Source organism: Petromyzon marinus, unplaced genomic scaffold (genome assembly GCF_048934315.1).
Source record: "Petromyzon marinus isolate PM22_M1 ecotype Great Lakes invasive population unplaced genomic scaffold, UKy_Petmar_22M1.pri1.0 PM_G_Scaffold_58, whole genome shotgun sequence".
Taxonomy (NCBI): Eukaryota; Metazoa; Chordata; class Hyperoartia; order Petromyzontiformes; family Petromyzontidae; genus Petromyzon; species Petromyzon marinus.
The window spans coordinates 277,471-277,832 of NW_027423011.1; positions in this window are offsets into that span (position 1 = coordinate 277,471).

Genomic DNA, 362 nt, shown 5'->3' on the forward strand with positions numbered 1-362 from the left:
GCAAGCCCAGCGGGCCACCAGCGGCCCCTGGTGGTGTCCTTTAGTGCGGCCCCTGACACACGGCAATACACAGATCTGAAAACACCTCCCCACCATCGTCGTGCTGGTGTCGAACCCAGCGGTTTCAAACGTGTGGCGGCCCTCAAACTTTACGATGTCTTATCGGCGAACCTGCCCACCCTCCCCACCCTCCCTGCCTCTGAAAATTAGTTAAGAACACTGGTGAGGGGCTTCCATGCGTCAACCAGCGTGGTACGTAACAAGAGCGATGTAATGATAACATCTCAGCGCACCCGACTTGCTGTGCTGTAAAAAGTTCATCACTTGCCTCTGGCCAGCTGCTTCCGGCAACTCTTCGTTTG